Source organism: Capsicum annuum, chromosome 9 (genome assembly GCF_002878395.1).
Source record: "Capsicum annuum cultivar UCD-10X-F1 chromosome 9, UCD10Xv1.1, whole genome shotgun sequence".
Taxonomy (NCBI): Eukaryota; Viridiplantae; Streptophyta; class Magnoliopsida; order Solanales; family Solanaceae; genus Capsicum; species Capsicum annuum.
This window is the reverse complement of record NC_061119.1, coordinates 95,006,471-95,025,613: the sequence shown is the minus strand read 5'-3', so window position 1 is coordinate 95,025,613 and position 19,143 is coordinate 95,006,471.

Genomic DNA, 19,143 nt, shown 5'->3' with positions numbered 1-19,143 from the left:
GACTTGAGATATCTTATACTACGTGTCTCCAGTATTAGGCTTTATTTGGCTTTCATAGTCTTTATTTTTGTTATTAATTTCCTTATTCTTATTGTGATGGCCATGCAGGGGGCTTGCATAGATATTATATGCCTTATTTAAGCATTGTTTGCCTTATTATGATAAACATTCCTGAGTTAAGGGTTTGAAGTGATATTATTGATATACTACATGACTATTATTTTGGTGGTGCCAACAAAACTGATATAATAAATTATTGAGATATTGAGTTGATTTTGTGCTCACGTATATAAGTATTTAATGGATTATTATCTTCATACTAATTTGGTTGTCAACGTTACATCTACATTCATACATACACATTTATGAGACATTGGTAATATTGAGAAGTATTGCTGTGAAAGAGAACTAAGACATTTTTATGAAAACCCTTTATCCGTGAATAATAGTCGGAGAGGTGAATGAGATATTTTTATGAAAAATCCCTAATGTGTGAATCTAGCTAGAGTGAAAAGTTGAGATTTGAGGTACTATATGGATTACGAACCCCCTGTGAGTCCTATCTCGGGAAAGTTGAGGCTCATTAAGTGTATATAGAAATTCATGCGATTACTTTCAATCATTCATCATGATCCCATCTTTATTGCATATGTATTTTCATGTCTTTTTTGTACTTGATGTATATTTAGTTTCTGTATATGTTTAATGTATATTTTTTCAATTCATTTCTTATATATATATATATATATATATATATATATAAAGAGAGAGAGAGCTATTAGTGGAGACAGTGTGAGTTATCATTTGGGATATATATATATATATATATAGAGAGAGAGAGAGCTATTAGTAGAGACAGTGTGAGCGATCATTTGGAAAATTTTCTACTTGTAGGTTATGTGTTCATAGTATCTTTTACTTATAATATTTTCTACTTTTCTCAGTCATCCTATAATACCTACTGAGTACAAGTGGACCATACTCACCCCTACTGTTCCTTTTTGATAAAGATCCTAGTGCAAGAATGAGATGCAGTAGCTAATTCATACTATTTGGAGCTGACATTTGAGGTACTGGTGCACTCCTAAGTTTGGGGAAGGCTCTAGATCTCTTCTTAGCTTAGTTATCCTTACTTGTCTTTGGAGACAGACATGTATTTTTCAGTATTTGGATGTTGTATTTAGATGCTCTTACACTTGTGACACTTCTTCTTGGGATTTATGGTATTTTGTTCAGACTTCTGCTTTATTGTACTTTAGTTGACCTGACTTTATTCTAGAAGTCTCGTTGTCTTATTTTATCTGCATTTTTTATTTTCTTTCTATTTTGAAGGATTTACTTACTTACCAAGGAGGATCTCGGTAAGTGCCATCATAACCTCAACTTTTGAATCGTGATAGAAAGCGTGTGGATTTTCTTTGAATAAAGATATTCCAAATACATTATATGAAGATAATGCTGCATATATATCTTAATTGAAGGGAGGTTATATTAAAGAAGACAAAACAAAACATATTTCACCAAAATTCTTTTTCACTGGTGATTTTGAGAAGAAAGGTGACATAGATATACAACAAATTTGCTCAGCTGATAATTTAGTGGATTGATAAAAGCATTACCAACCTTAACATTTAAGAAATTGATATTAGATTGGTATGCGTCACCTCTGAGAAGTGAAATAATATTTACATCAGGAGGAGTAAAATATACGTTGTGTTTTTTTTCCTTAACCAAGGTTTTGTCCCATTGAATTTTTCTAGTAAGGTTCTTAATGAGACATCACTTAAGGCGTATTATAAGATATGTGTACTCTTTTTCCTTCACTAGATTTTTTTCACTAGATTTTTCTAGTAAGGTTTTAACGAAATACATTATCTATGGACATTTAAGGGGGAGTGTTACAAAACCTTTGAATGTGAATGTCCATCCATTACTTCATTTGACTGTACATGTATCAACACTAAGAAATTCATGTACCAATTAAATGTGCTTTTCAATTCTTGTAAATTGAGAAACAAATTGTAGCCTATAAATACCATACTATTCTACCATGGAAGATACACTACAATAAAGAAATAACAAGTAGTCTCTCCAATATCTCTTATCCATTTTGATTTATATAATTTCATATATTGCTTATATTTTGAAACAGATAGTAATTAAAGAGATATTTCAGTAGGTTATATTTTCTCTACAGAAGTGCTATAGGTGTAGTATTAGCTTGAATAGGGGTCGGGAAGTCATTCAACTTTTGAAGGGTAATTTGGTTTTAACTATCAATTAAGTAGCTTCCCAAATTTAGAATAATATAGATATAAATATGTCATTAGTAATAGTTTAATGTCAATCATATATTTTTCAAAAATGCTTATGTTTCTTTAAAAGTGCTTATTTTTAAAAAATGAGCAAGTTGAGGAAAAAATTATTTGCTCAAGTTTTTGGATGAAAATAAGTGTTTCTAAGGGAAAGCAAAAGTGATTTTTTATAAGCTAAAAAAATAATTTTCCTTAAAAGTACTTTTTTGAAAAAATACACTTAAAAGCACGGTAAATAGCTCGGCCAAATAATAATAATTGTTAAAAATACTTTTTAAAATTATTGGTCAAACACAAATTACTTCTCACAGAATAAGCACTTTTCAAAATAAGCCAGTATTAAAAGCTTGGTTAAACAGACTATAAATATATCCTTGTTATATTTTCGGTCCAAATATATCTTTTTCATTATACTTTAGGTCAAAATATATCCAGGTACTATTAAAAATAATTTAAATATACCACTCATTGTACTTTCAGTTTAAATATACCTCTCTCAATATGATTTGAGTTTAAAAACAACCCCTTATTTTTTATTTTTTTAAATAAAGGTTATTTATCCTTATTTTTTACAGTAGTGTTATTCAATCCGTGCTGATATCGAACCTAAATCAATATTTTTAAAAGAAAAGAAGGGTAAACAACACAAATCCTACCATTTTAGGAGTTAATTACTCCTTATCTCATTTTTTTCTATATTATTGAAAATTTTGAATAGTTTTACATTGATACATCACTGTCATCCTAATTCATTGCGACACTGATACACTGTCATAATATGATATGTCTCATAACTCAGTTTACATATAACATAAGATGACAAATAGTTTTTTAATGTATCATGACAATAATTAAGTTATGATACATTATTTATTAGTATGATTATTATGTATTGTGCTATAGATACATACAAGTAATATGAGATTCCATTGCAATGTATAATAACCAAAATCATCTCACACATAATGTACCATGAATAAGATTTATTTGTGTATCAGTTAATGTAGTAACATTAATATAAATTTGATACATAACTTTAGTTAGATAGCTTAGTCTATGTATTAACAACCTAAAAATATTCTAGAAAAATAGATTTTATGAAATTTTTTGAATGGAGGAAACAAACCATTACGATCATATCTAGTCATATCTCTATTGATATCATCAAAATTCTTCGACAATCACTAAAAAAATGAAGCTTTAGGAGGTTTTCATTTTTGTGGTAGTTCACTGATGGTTTTTCTAATTGGAGATGACTAGAGACAGAGAGACATGGAGGTGGAGAGAAGGAAATAAGAGTGGAGTAAATGAATGAGAGAAGAAGGAGAGGACAATGGGTGTGTATCACAACCCAAATCAGGGCCTAGCTGTGAAGAGTATCTCATCTAGCCTAACTAACAAAATAACCACAAGTATCGTATAAATTTCAAACATACAACAAGATAACGTAGAATAAAACTAATAATGATTCATGATAAGTCTATACCAACCACCAGCAAGCGGACAACCAGACAACCGTACATCACAAAACAACCAACCAAACCACCCAAGTCAACTGTAGTCCAACAAACCCTCTACAAAACCAAAATCAATAAAATATCGGGACATGCTCCGACAATAGTCAAAACAAAGTCTGAACAAGGTCTAAGACATAGGAAATAAGGACCATCAAATGAAGCCTTCTAAAGTATGCAATCTCACCACTTGAATGTTAACTCACGAACTAACTCGAGCGCCTGATCACTGTACAGGAAAATAGAAGAAGTTCTGGTGCCTGCATTTCATGGGCATACAATGTTTGAAGATGGTTAGTGGTTGGAGCATGACACGACCCGATCGGGGGCCTTGTTGTAATGGGAATCCTAAGTCCATGTAGGACTAGGGACCACCCCCTGTTACCCAACCTAACTACCATTAGCATACCTTGAGTAGGTTGAATACCGAACATATACCAAGATAGCATAACTGGACAAGGACTGACCTTGGGATAGGTCTATTCCTAGACCAACCCTACCAAGTCATCGCATCCACCAAACCACTAAGCAAAACTAATATTGATTCGAGGGCCATAAACCAGGCCAAAATGAAATGAGTTCCAAAATATAATATGATTAATCCTAAAATGAGATACGATGGAATAGTGAGAAATTATGTCCAATGATGTTAGCCCGAATACTAATGCAATATTAAGGTCGACACCAATACCTATCCCTCCCATTCCAACCCAAAGCAGTACTATAAAGCCTCTAACCAAAAGAGTAAGAATATCCTATTGGGACGTGTCCCCAACCATAGCCAAAACCAATATCCAAAAATAAATCAAAATGTCTAAAAATGTCCATAACATGAAATGGTGCCTTTCGAAAGGATGGAAGCTCACCACTTCAATCCAACAGCTATTCATGAGTCAACCACTATATAGGAGGTGTAGAACGGTTGGTTCTTGCATAGCATGGGTATATAGTTGCTCGAAGACAGGTTAGCGGGTGAATGCTAGCATGAACTCATGATAAGGATCAAATAATTTCATTTATAAAACCAAGTAAAACCATCCATATGCATACAAATCATACATATATATATATATCCATGCCAGGAAAGGGAATCAGGTTTAGCATGCCATTAAAACCTTTACCTGGGTTGTGTAGCTTTGTCGTCCTAAACCACCCACAGGCTATATGGGTTCAGCTCTCCCTACTGAAAGGGCCCCAGTGTGTGAAGCCGCGTGACCAGAGAATAAAAACCTAGGTTGACTAGTACATTCCCCAAATATAAAGTGTGACATCATGCACACGGTCACTTAGACCAAACCTCACATCGGCAAATATGAGTTTCCAGTTTTGGTCCCCTCGGGGCCTCCACCTTCCACGACTTTACTACACACACCGTCATTATTTCCTAATTAAAACTATTACCAAGCAACCATCTAATCCATTAACCATTTATTAACCAAGGCCATTATTAGTGGTATTGTCATACCAACTATACTTGCAAGTTTTGTCCATAACCAACCATATATAGGCTTAAGGGAATCCATGTACCCTTCATGATTTCCATTTAACCAAAACCATGGCCACCAAGGCCTTTCCAATCCATTTAAACCACTCATATCATTTAGGGTTCCATAACCAAGTTTAAACCATGCATAAGTTCCATTGAAAGACCAATATTATAGTAGAAACATTATTAAAGGCATTTTATTAAACACATTGGGGGCATTGAATTTCCAAAATTAAAGTTCATTATTTCCATGCAATAAATTTTCCAAAACCACCAATAATGCATATAAAAGCATAATTAATACATGGGAAAACTATAACCAAGCATTTATAACCAAAAACCCCAAATCATATTTGGAAACCCAAAATCATACAACATTCAAATCATAAAAACAATGTATACAACCATGCCCTTAATTGAAACTAACAATGATGGAAGAGAACATGCCTTAATTGACAAAGTACACGGAGACTACCAACAAGATCTCCAAAATTAGTCCTTTAGTTGAAACCCTAGCTTCCTTGCCCAAATGCTCTTGAGAGAATTTTATAGTGTTTAGGAAGAGTTTCTAAGTGTTAATAAATAGAATAATAGGGTAAATAGAATCCCAAGAGAGTTAGAAGTCTTAGGGCCTTAATAGGGTAAGTGGGGAAAAGTCCAGATTACCCCACTTAAGTTGCACAGAAATCCCATCACAAAGATATGATTGACCCTTACGAGTCATATCCTTCCTGTACGAGTGGTACCCTCCACTCGTACCTAAGACGTTTCCCCTTGGACCTAATATTTTCCAAGGTACGACACACCCTAACCCAAGTTGTATTGACAGCATACAATATGCACCCTTCACCCGTATCCCTGGCAGGATATAATCAAAGAAGGTTTGAATATTGTCTACCATGCGAGTGCCTAGTATGATTCGTACCGTGACTTATGACTCACGGTGATCCACTCGTACTGTGATCCAACTTAAGTGACCAAGTCTAAGAGTAAGCTAAGAAAAACCTAAACCAAATGATCTATATCCAATTATACGACTCATTCCATTCATGTCGTACCCACTCCAGTGACCAAAATCCATCCCACCAACCTATACTGGTCAGTATATAACTGGATTATACCATTTGTACCCTAACATAAGGCTCATACCCATGAGTTGTACTGGGTCCAGAGACTAGAATTCTAAGATATTTTCTAAGGTTTAAAACCCAGGGTGTTTCAATCTCCCCTACTAGGAACATTCATCCCCAAATGATGGACAAGGTAAAGGTAACCGCACGCACGAGTCATTTGCATTATCAAATATATTTTAAATCTTTAAAAAAGTTTGAAAACCAAGAGGCAAAGATGTTAATCTTTCCTTTAACAAACTTAGAAACTAATGATGTGTTGAAGAGACTTACCTTTTGCACAAATCCCAAGAAGAAAAAATAGATACGGATACTTGGACTTCATGTCCTCTTCCACTTCCCACGTAGATTCTTCCACATTATGGTTTCACCACAGAACCTTAATCGAAGCCACATCCTTAGTTCATAACCAACGAACCTGCCTATCTAAGATCTTAATCAGGACCTCTTCATAAGAAAGAGAGTATGAGATACCCAACCCCTCCAAAGAAAAAATCGAAGAAGGATCACCAATGCATTTTCAACCTAGAAGGTAAATCCAACTTGTAAGCAACATTACTAACCCTCCACAGAATCTCATAAGGACCAACATACTGGGAACTAAGCTTCTCCTTCTAACCAAACTGCACTACTCCCTTCATGGAAAATACCTTGAGAAAAACCTTATCCCCAACCTCAAACTCCAAATCTCTATGCCTAATATCCGATAGGTCTTTTGGCAACTTTGAGCAGCCTTAATCCTATCCCAAATCACCTTCACCTTCTCTATAGCCTGGTAAACCAAGTCAGGACCAAACATATCTGCCTCTCCAAGCTCAAACCAATCAGTAGGAGATCTATACCTCCTACCATATAATGCCTTAAAAAGAGCCCTACCAATACTACAATGATAGCTATTGTTGTAAGAAAACTCTACAAAAGGTAGATGGTCAACCCAATTGCCACCACAATCAATCACATAAACCCGAAGCATATTCTCCAATGTCTGAATAGTTCTCTCTACTTGTCCATCCATCTGAGGATCAAAAGCAGTACTCAGGCTCACCTTAGTCCCCAACTCTTTCTAAAAAGATCACTAGAAGTGAGACATAAACTGCATACCACGATCATAGATAATCAAAATAGGTACCCCATGTAGCTTCACAATCTCTTGAATATATAACTTCGTATAATCCTCTACCAAAAAGGTAGTCCTCACTAGGATAAAGTGAGCAGACTTCGTCATCCTGCCTATGATGACCCAAATCAAATCATATTAATTCCGAGACCAATGAAGACCTGTAATGTAATCCATATTAATTACCTCCTATTTCCATTTGGGCAAAACAATCTCTTGATATAACCCTTCAGGTCTCATGTGTTCAACTTTAACTTGCTGACACACCAAACACTTAGCCACAAAATCAGCCACATCCCTCTTCATACCATTCTACCAATACATCTTATTAAGATCATGATATATCTTTATGGAATAGGAATGAACAACATAGCGTGACTCATGTGCCTCATCCAAAATCCATTATCGCAAATAGTCGACATCAGGAACACACAACCATTCTTGGTATCATAAAGTACCATCACCACTGATCTCAAACACCATCACCTTTTGCCTACCAACATCACTCTTGATTTTTTCAAGATAGGATCCAGTACTTGGTTCTCCTTAATCTCTGCACCAAAAGATAATCGAACCACTTCTTATACCATTACACCTCCATCCTTAGAGTCCAAGAGGTGAACTCCAAGATTAGCCAAGTGGTGAATAGCCTTCTCCACATGAGCCAAACTTCCCATGGACAACCTACTAAAAGCATCAAAAACTACGTTAGCCTTACCTGGGTGATAGTAAAGACTCATATCATAGTCCTTGAGAAGTTCAAGCTATCTCCTCTGCTTGAGATTAAGCTCTTCTGAGTAAACACATACTGTAGACTGTTACGATCAGAAAAGATGTCCACGTGTACCCCATACAAATAATGCCACCCTAGTTTCAAAGCAAACACAACCGCCAATAACTCCAAATCAAGAGTAGGATAGTTCCTCTCATGTACCTTCAAATGCCTGGAAGCATAGGAAATCACCTTCCCATGATGCATTAAAACAGAAACAAGACCTACTCGAGATTTATCACGATAGACCATGAACCCATCATTGCCTTTCGGCAAAGTCAAAAATAAAGTCGAAGTTATCTTATTTTTTAACTTCTTAAAACTCCCCTCAGAAGCATCCAACGAAGAAAACTTAACTTTCTTCTGAGTCAACTTAGTCAAACGGGCAGCTATCGACGAAAAGCCTTCCACAAACCACCTATAATACCCAGCCAAGCCCAAGAAGCTTCGAATATCGATTGGAGTCATGGGTCTAGGCCACCTCTTAACCACAACAACCTTTTGTAGATCTACTATGACCCCCTCGCTAGAAATAATTTGACCAAGAAAAGTCATAATGTTCAACCAAAACTCACACTTGGAGAACTTGGCATACAACTATTGTTTCTTCAAGGTCTGTAATACCACAAGGAGGTGATTATCATGATCCACCTCACTTTTAGAATAAACCAATATGTCATCAATAAAAACAATGATGAAGAGATGTAAGAACTGCCTGAAAACCTTGTTCATCAGATTCATAAATGTCGTTGGCACATTAGTCAATCTAAACGACATCGTCAAAACTCAAAGTGCCTATACCATGTATGAAAAGTCATCTTAGGGATATCCACCTCCTTAATATTTAGCTGATGATACCCAGACCGAAGATTTATCTTAGAAAAGAGCTCGACACCTTGCAACTGATCAAGCAGATCATCTATCCCTGGGAGAGAATACTTGTTCTTGACCGTCACCTTATTCAACTACCTATAATCAATGCACATCCGAAGGGAACCATCCTTCTTCCGCACGAACAACACTGGTTCACCCAATAGGGATACACTAGAATAAATAAACCCTTTATCAAGAAGATCCTTAAGTTGATCCTTGAGTTCTCTTAACTCAGCCGGAGCTATTTTATAAGGAGAAATAGATATTGGACAAATGTACTGAACCAAATTAATACCAAACTCTATTTCTCTATCAGGAGGAACACTAGGAAGATCATCTGAAAAGATCTCAGGAAACTCATTTACCACCAAAACTAACTATAAAGAAGGACCTTCCGAGTTAGAATATTTAACCTAGACCAAGTAATAAAGAAAACCTTTATAGATTAACCTATGAACTCTAAGATAAGAAATAAACCTTCTCCTAGGAGCTAGGGAACCAGTCTCTCACTCTATAAGTGGTTCACCAGGGAACCTAAACACAACCTTATGGGTCCGACAATCCAAGGATGCGTAATAAGAGTGTAACCAATCCATCCCCAGAATAATATCAAAATCCACCATATCAAGTTCAAATAAATCCACCAAAGTCCGCCAACCACCATCAGATACCACAAACCCCTTATAGACTCTCTTAACAATAATTAAGTCACCTACTGGGGTAGAAATATAAAAAAGATCAACAACAACCTCAGGATCAAAACCAACACATACAGCTACAAATGGGGTCACATAGAAAAGATTAGACCCCATATCAAGAAGATAATACACGTCATAAGAAAAGAGTTGTAATGTCACAGTAACAACATTAGGTGATGCCTCAAATTCCTATCGAGATGTCAAAGCATACAACTTCTTCTGACCAACACTAGAACTAGGAGATGTAACAGAAGAAGATATGGCATCCTCGGGTATAGGAGCAAAAGATAAAGCCACTGGTACCTTATTTACTCCTATAGCAACCTTATAAATCGAACAATCCCTGAGTCGATAGTCTATTTGGACACACTTAAAGCATTTGCCCCTCCCTTCATCATAATAATCCCAATGAGGATAACTATAGAATCAACAAGAAGGGCATAAAGAAATCAACTAAGCCCTACTTGCCTAAGATTGGGCACCCAGTGCCCAAAAATTATCACCACCCCGATAACGTTTATCACCCAATTATTTTAGATAAGGAGCATTAGCAATAGAGAAGGATCCAGAACTCTCTCACTTCTTTTTCTTCTATTTTCCACCATCTCGACTACCCTAAGATTGAGCACCTCCCTGATAAAAAAATCTGCTCCTCTTACCCTGCTGATCTATGAACTCCACCTGTTTTCTCTTCTCATCCTTTGCCTACTGTATATAAATAATCAACCTAGAAATATCCTTATCTTTAATCAGCAAGGCAGTCTTACTTTCCAAGATCAAATCCTGATTCAACCCAGAAACAAACTTTCTCATTCTTTCTCTCATGTCATCCACCAAATTAGGAGCATACCTTGATAACTGATGAAACTTCAAGGCATATTCCTTGATGGATTCTCCCTTGCCTAAGATTCACAAACTCTTCCATCTTTGCTTCCCTCAACTCTTGAGGAAAGAAATGATCTAAAAGGTCTTAGAAAATATATCCCACAAGACTGGCTCTTCCACATCACCCTTATCCATGTCCCACACTTTATACCATTGGTACACAATATCTTTAAGCTGATAAGCTGCAAATTTTACCCTCTCTATATTAGTAGCCAGCATCACCCTGAATATCTTCTATCTTTTATCCAAGAAAATTTGAGGATCCTCCTCCACCTTCACACTAGTAAAAGTGAGAGGATTCAGTTTCATAAACTGACCAACACTTGTGGCCTCAGCAGATAACCTACCAGACACATCCCACTCAGCCTGAGCAGCAACCATCTGAGTAATAGTATGAATAGATTGGTGAAATTCCACATTAAGCACCTCACCCTGAGGAGGAATAGTAGCAATTAGAGGAACTTTAGAACAATCAGGTATAAAATCTTAAGAGCGAAGAAAAAGTATAGAAGTAGGACGTATCCCATCAGCATTATCCCTAGATGGGACTAAAGAATTTCTTTGTATTCCAGACCATCGAGGCATGATCTCAAAAGTGAACAACCAAGGATTAAAGAAGAATTCCAGGACTTAGACTCCAAGATTGAAAATAGAATACCAAGAAAGTAAAACATTCCTAAATTCCTTATAATCTCTCTCATATGAGTGTGGCATGCTACACACCCCTAAAAGAGATTCTACTAGACACGGCTTTATAGACTCCCAATTTACCATAAACCTAAATCTTTGATACCAACCTGACACGACACGACCGAAGGCCTTATCGTAATGGGAATCCTAAGTCCATCTAGGATTGGGTTCACCTCCTGTTACCCAACCAAACCACCATTAGCGTACCTTGAGTCGGCTGAATACCAAAAATATACTAAGATAGTATAACTGGACAAGGACTGACCTTGGGATAGGTCTGTTCCTAGATCAATCTTACCAAGTCATCTCGTCCACCAAACTGTACCAACCAAACCACCAAGATAAACCAATATCGATTCGAGGGCCATAAGCCAAGCAAAAATCAAATGAGTTCCAAATCATAACATGATTAATCCTAAAATGAAATAAGATGGAAAAGTGAGAAATTATTTCCAATGATGTCCGCCCCAATACCAATGCCAATATTAAGGTCGACACCACTATTGTTCCCATCTATTCCAACCCAAAATAGTACCACAAAACCTCTAACCAAAAGAGTAAGAATATCTAATTGGGACATGCCTAAGAATATCTAATTGGGACATGCCCTCAACCATAGCCAAAACCAATATCCAAAAATAAATTAAAATGTCTAAGAATGCCCATAACATGAAATGGAGCCTTCCAAAAGGATGGAAGCTTAGCACTTTAATCCAATAGTTGTCCCCGAGTCAATCACTATGTAGAAAGAGTAGAACGGTCGGTTCTTACATAACGTAGGTATACATTCGCTCGAAGATAGATTAGCGGATGAATGCTAGCATGAACTCAGGATAAAAATTAAATAATGTCATTTATAAAACCAAGTAAGACCATCTATATGCATACAAACTATATCGGGAAAGGAAACTAGATTTAGCATGCCATTAAAACCTTTACCTGGGTTGTGTAGTTTTGCCATCCTAAACTACCCATAGGCTATATGGGTTCATCTCCCCTTGCTAAAAGGGATCCAGTGCGTGAAGCCGCACGACCAGGAAATAAAAATCTGGGATGACTAGTACATCCCCCAAATATAAAGTATGATATCATGCACACGATCACTTAGACCAAACTTCATATTGGCAAATATGAGTTTCCAGTTTTGGTCCCTCTGGGGCCTCCACTTTCCATAGCCTTGCTACACACCCCGCTATTATTTCCCAATTAAAACCATTACCAAGAAACTAAACAACCCATTAATCATTTATTAACTAAGGCCATTAGTAGTGGTATCGTCATACTGACTATACTTGTAAGTTTTATCCATAGACAACCATATGTAGGCTTAAGGGATTCCATGTACCATTCATGATTTCTAATTAACCAGAATAATGGCCACTAAGGCCTTTACAATCCATTTAAAACTATTTAAACCATTCATATCACTTAGGGTTCCATTACCAAGTTTAAACCATGCATAAGTTCCATTGAAAAACCAATATTATAGTGGAAACATTGTTAAAGGCATTTTATTAAACACATTGGGGACATAGTATTTCCAAAACCAAAGTCCATTACCAAAGAACCATTCTCATGCAACCAGTTATCTAAAACCACCATAATACATATAAAGCATAATTAAAACATGGGAAACCTACAACTAAGCATTTATAACCAAAACCCCCAAATCATATTTGAAAACGTAAAATAATACAACATTCAAATCATAAAAACATTGTATAAAACCATGACTTTAATTGGAACTAACAATGAGGGAAGAGAACATGCCTTAATTGACAAAGTAGATGAAGAGAAACTACCAACAAGATCCCCAAAATTAGTCCTCTAGTTAAAACCCTAGCTTTCTTGCCCAAAAGCTCTTGATCGTATTATAAAGTGTTTAGGAAGAGTTTCTAAGTGTTAGTGAATAGAATAATAAGGTAAACAGCCTCTTAAGAGAGTTAGAAGTCGTGGGGACTTATTTGGATAAGTGGGGAAATATCTAAATTACCCCCACTTAAGTTGCACAAAAATCCTATCACAGGGACATGACTGACCCTTACGACTTATATCTTCTCTGTATGAGTGGTACCCGCCACTCGTACCCAAGATGTTCTTTCTTGGACCTAATACTGTCCAAGGTATGACACACCCTAACCCTAGTTTTATTGACAATATACGATATGTACCCTTCACCTGTATCCCTAGAAATATAGAATCACAGAAGGTTTGAACATTATCCACCATACGAGTTCCTGGTATGATTCATACCCTGACTTATGGCTCACAGTGAGCCACTCATACTCTGGTCCAGCTTAAGTGACCAAGTCAAAGATTAAGCTAAGGAAAACCCAAACTAAATGATTCATATCCAATAATACGACTTGTACCATTCAAGTTGTACCCACTCTAGTGACCCAAATCTATCCCACTAACCCACACTGGTTAGCTACGACTGGACTATACCATTCGTACCCTAACATACGGCTCATACCCATGAGTCATATTGGATCCAAAGACCAAAATTTTAGGAAATTTTCTATCGGTCAAAACCCAGGGTGTTTCAGAGAGTTAACATGTAACTCAGGGAAAAAAGATCAAAATAATGTCATGATAACATTTAAAAACTAGTGCAACATCCAAAGCATAAGTTCATATGAATATATATATATATATATATATATATATATATATAATATGACATGTCAGGGTAGGGAAAAAGGCTTAGCATAAACTTTGAAAACCCTAACCTGGGTTGTGTATCATAACTATAATATAACAAGGCATCCACGGGCTATATGGGTCCAGCTCTTTCATAGCTGGAAGGGCCCCCATACGTATAGCCATACAAACCAGATAATATCAATATCCGTATATGCTTTTATGGGAAACTCGAACCTCCCAAAATAATCAAGGTGACTTAAGCTCTAATTTATACAATACGAGTGAATCGATATTCATTCGGGGAACTCAAACCTCTCGATCATATAGATACCTATACCGACTAGCATGGTTTTTAGGTTAGTCCTTTGAACTCTACTTTCATGGCCTGGCTACACATCCCCCTTTAAAACCCAATGAAAAAATTCATTACACATACACAGCCATTAATCCAATTACTTAACAAAGGCATCCCGTTGGTATTGTTATACCAACCCCATTTGCAAGTGTACAACATGCCACAACCATTACTAATCACTTGGAACTCAAACCCATTGTCTAAACAAAGACATCAATTCAATTCAACGTTTAGGGACTCAAACCTATTTGGTATTTCAAATCAATGTATGGCCTATAAGGCCTTCATAAAACCATTTACCAATCATTATCATTCTTAGGCGAACACCTTAGTTTAAAACACAATTCAACATGTGACAAGATCATTCTCATTGAAAATTTCACAAAAAGGTTGAGGACATACCATTATTAAAGCCAAAAAATAACAAATTTAGATTAAACATGACCCGTTTGTTAAACCACAATTCCCATGCAACCACATGTGCAAAACCATTATAAAAGCATGAATAATCATAATTTAAACCATGAGAAAACAATACTCAACAGTATGCATTCAAACCCTCAACCATGATTTTTAAAGCCACCATTTGTGATTCCTGAACAATGCTTAAAACATGTGTTTTTAGTAAACTAACAATGAGGGAATAGTCACATGCCTGAGTTACGAAGAGAATTTGATCTGTAATCCCTTAGATGACCACTTTGAAGAAACCCTAGCCCAATCTTTCTTGAGAAGTTTTAGAGAGAGAGTTTAGAGAGTGTTTGATCTTGTAAAATGTGTAATAGATGACCAAAATGTGTTATAATACATAGGGTCTTAAAGGTTTGTGGTGGGAAATATCCAAAGTCCCCCCAACTTATAAGTTGTAAAAATTCCGCAGGGGCTACGAGTCAAGCAATTGAGTCGCCAACACAACATACGACTCTTACCATTGAGTCATCACCAAGATAGAAAATTAGACACCACATAATATTCAAATTACGACTTCCTAGTCCCACTCGTCACTAGACCATATGACTGTATGGTCAAGTCATGACCAACCCAGAACATCAAGGGCTTAGACACTGGACAACGTACAACTGGACCCTAACCACTTGTCATATGATCATACGACCCGTGAGGAGTCTCTCATAACAAGGATAAAACTTGGCTAATAACACACTGGTTTGGTTACAATTTCGGTACTTAGACCCGTAACCACACCATATGACTCATATGGTGAGTCGTCAACAAAACAGTGAGCTCAAGGCTCGAGAAAATTTAAAAGGACAAAGTCTGGGGAATTTCAGTTTGGTGGTAGCTGGATGATGGAAGTCACAGAGATAGTAGTTTTTTTGCTGCTGTCAGCTATGCTTTTCCAATGAGAGAAAGTGAAAAAAATGAGAAGTTGAGAGAAAGGTAAAGATACAATGGAAAAATAATAGAAATTTGAGAGATCTGAGAATAATGGAGAGGGAGATCTAAGGAGAGAAAAATAAAAATATGATGTATCAAATACAATAGAGAGAGAAAATTTAAAATGCGGGATAGATATAATTAAATAAAAGAGTAATGATTTTAAGTTGATATTATAAGTTAAGTAGTGCTATCATGTAATTTGTCCTAAATTTATAGATGCTAGTGAATTTCTCTGCACCTTACACGGTTATAAAATATCAATATGAAACAAAAAGAGAGTATATTTCTAAATTTATCTTAAATATTGTATTCTATCAAAAGACATGAGAATTGAAATTAAATTATAAATTATAAATATGTAAATGGTAGAATTTACATGAGCGTAAAATTTATGCATTCATGTATTTAATCAGAAAAAATATAGAGAAGAAGAAAATAAAAATAAAAAGAGCATGCCACTTATTTTTTAGCTTCAATGCCCTTGTCTTGTGCATCTATGTGAAACACAAACAAAAGAGTTAAAATTTAGACAATCATCACTCATAAAATAAATTTAGACAATTAAAATGTTCATAAATTTATAACGACAAAATTTTCAAAATCCAAAAATAGTACAACTCATAAGAGCAATAATTATTACCACCCAACTAACAAAATTAAAAAGAAACAAAACTAAACGCACAATTGTGGAGATTTTGAGAGACACCGAGGAAATAGAATTGTAATTATAAAATTATTAATAAAGCTAAGTGACTATTATCTTAGACCGTACTAGGCTTGGACAGTCGTTTCTTCAAAATTATAAATTAATAAATTTTTCATTTCCTAGCTCTCAATCCTAAAATTTGTTGTTTTTCCACTCCACTTTATTGACCTAGTATATCGAGTCATCACTTATACCTGCAAAATGATGAAAAATATTATTCTTAAAGTTGTGATTTTGATTTCAATTGCATTACTTAAATTCAAATTTTTATCAAATATTTTTCACTTCATATCTTCTTGCAACAAGCTTTTATAATCTATTTATAAGACAATAATATGAAATATCAAATAATATCATGAATATGACTTTATATAATTTAGGAGTGATGATCATCAATAGACAAGAAAGTAAATGAAAATAAAGTCCTTTAAATTTATATATTAAAAATATACATAAATGAAAGAGTTGTAATTGATACATTTATTTTACACAATAACAAAAAAAAAGTTTTGAGAGAAAAGAGCTTCCTTTTTTTTGTCTATATCTTCATGTGTCCCTTACACGTGACTACATGAGAATAATATGTTATTTTGATACCCATTTATTTATCAATCACTTCCCCAGTAAAAACTTTTCAAAAAGATTCAATCAATCTTTTTAACGATCTTATTGAAAACATGATCGGATAATCTATGGCATAAAGTTGAGTTATTACATTCCAACTTAACATTCTTCTCTGATTTTTTGGAAATAGCAGTTAAACATATCCAAAAATCAGCCTACATGTACCCAAAATAAATTCCATCATTTAAATAAAAGAAAATAAATATGTAAAAAGAAAAAAAAAGAGAACATGATGAAGCAAAATACAAAAGTAGATTATAAGGAAAAAGACAAAAAATTGACGATAGATTCTCCTAAAATAGTTTACAAAATTCATCATTTCAAGAGGAACTAAAATCAAATAAAAATTTCATTATTTAGTCAATACACCTTTTTAGAAGAGAACTATTAAATTATTATTCACTAATGATCTAATCATTAACAAATTAAAAAAGAAATGACACCCATAATTGGAAAACTAAAGCATGTAACTATTTAATTCAAGCAAAAAAAAAAAAACAAGGACAAAGAAATGGAATTCTTAGGTATAGAAAAAAGTCCTATCAACTAGACATTTGCTGATCGAGAAAGAACAAAAGAAAAGAAATACAGTAATTGAAATCCTTAGTCTCTTCCTTCTATGGCTTATTCTCTCTAAATCATACATGCCCAAGAGAGTCCTTGTTTTTGTCGACAAATTTTTTGTACGTATAGGAATTAATGAACGATCACAATCAGTCATTGATCTGTTGAAAAGGTTGGAAAAATTATATCTATTTGTTGGATTTTTTGTTTCATTAATAGGGGAATATTGTATTAAGAATAGTTTTTTAAGTAGAAAAATGATTAAAACTCCCAAAATAACCCCCAAAAAATGCCAATGCATAATTTTTAATATGTTCCTTCAAAGACATTTAGAATTGGAACATACAGAGAGAGCATAATTTTTAATATATTCAAATTGATCTTTATCATAAGTTGTTTGAATATCAAATTTAGTTTATTCCAGTTTTAACATAGTTATTTATTAGGTGTATTTTATATTAAAAGAGTGCGCACATAAATTAGATTAATTGTATTCTTAAAAAAAATTGATTGAGATGGAATAACTATAATTCCTTTTTTGAAATTTTTTAAAAGTATTTAACAATGAGAATATAAATTAGCTGTGTTTATTATTCTAATCTAAAACTTAATCCTACCTTTACGTGAAACCTTTATTAATTACTTATGTTTGTCGGTATGTATGACATAAAATTACAAAAGGAAAACTAATAAATTATATGTTTAATGGAAACATAAAAATTTAATATATTAAATTATAAATAACATCAATAAATAGTTAATATTCTTACAGATTTATATTTTAATTCGATATTTAAGTCTTTATTAAGATAAAAATTGAATGACAAAATTATTATTTATGTGTCAATAATAAAATCTCGACTAAGTCTTTTTTAACTAATTCAATATTTCAAAATTAGAAATTAGATATTTAAAAGTCTATGAAAAAAAATCAACTTAAAGCGTCTTTTTCAAATATTGATTAAAGTTCATAATTTGATCCTTAAAAAATGAAATGTGACAAATAATTTATGATTAAGAAGAAAATAATATAATAATAATAATAATAAAGAGATATTGACCAATTACAACAATGTGTGAATTGTTCAAAAGAGAATAATGACAAAGTAATACACATGTAAAATTTTATGAAAAAAAAAACATAAAAATACACTTTAACTTACCATATTTATACAAATTTTCACCCTTACAAAATAATTACAAAATCTCAACAAATTATGTATTTTCTTGGATGTATCGGGAGCTAATTATCTATCTTGAAAGACCCAAAATCAAAAAATATATCGAAAGCTAATTATGTATCCTTACAAAGGAAAAAATGTATCTTCATTTTATGTATTATACATCTCGATAGACTCAAAATCAAAATA